Genomic DNA, 680 nt, shown 5'->3' on the forward strand with positions numbered 1-680 from the left:
CACTTTTGCATTAACGTGATCAAGGTTACTTATCTCGTACATGCCAGTTTTCGTTTGAGGTTTTTCCACCGTTGTTCGTTCGGTTCCCCACTGATAGTGGTTTTGGGCCATGCTCTCGATAAGCTGGTAAGCATCAGCATAAGGTTTGTTCATTAGTGCACCACCTGCAGCGGCGTCTATTGTTAACCTTGTGTTGTATAAGAGACCATTATAAAATGTATGAATTACTAACCAGTCTTCCAAACCATGGTGTGGGCAAAGTCTCATCATGTCTTTGTATCTTTCCCATGCTTCGAAAAGAGACTCGTTGTCTTTCTGTTTAAATCCGTTTATCTGGGCTCTTAACATAGTTGTTTTGCTTGGCGGAAAATATCGGGCAAGAAAAACTTTCTTCAACTCGTTCCAGGTGGTGACTGAGTTGGAAGGGAGAGATTGAAGCCATCTTCTAGCGCTATCTCTTAATGAGAAAGGAAAAAGACGAAGTCGAATTGCCTCTGAAGTGACACCATTAGCTTTAACAGTATCGGCGTATTGGACAAATACGGATAAATGAAGGTTTGGATCTTCGGTAAGATTTCCAGAGAATTGGTTCTGTTGCACAGCCTGCAACAGCGAAGGTTTGAGTTCGAAGTTGTTTGCTTCGATTGCGGGCGGAGCAATACTTGAATGCGGTTCATCTT

General features: G+C 42.6%; 1 pseudogene; it reads left to right on the top strand.

Annotated features, from left to right (window-relative positions):
* The first annotated feature begins 241 nt into the window (after positions 1–241).
* On the top strand, positions 242–341 carry LOC127124333 (uncharacterized; annotated as a pseudogene).
* The last annotated feature ends 339 nt before the right edge of the window (positions 342–680 follow it).

The sequence above is a fragment of the Lathyrus oleraceus genome, chromosome 2, assembly GCF_024323335.1.
Source record: "Lathyrus oleraceus cultivar Zhongwan6 chromosome 2, CAAS_Psat_ZW6_1.0, whole genome shotgun sequence".
In the NCBI taxonomy this organism is placed as follows: domain Eukaryota; kingdom Viridiplantae; phylum Streptophyta; class Magnoliopsida; order Fabales; family Fabaceae; genus Lathyrus; species Lathyrus oleraceus.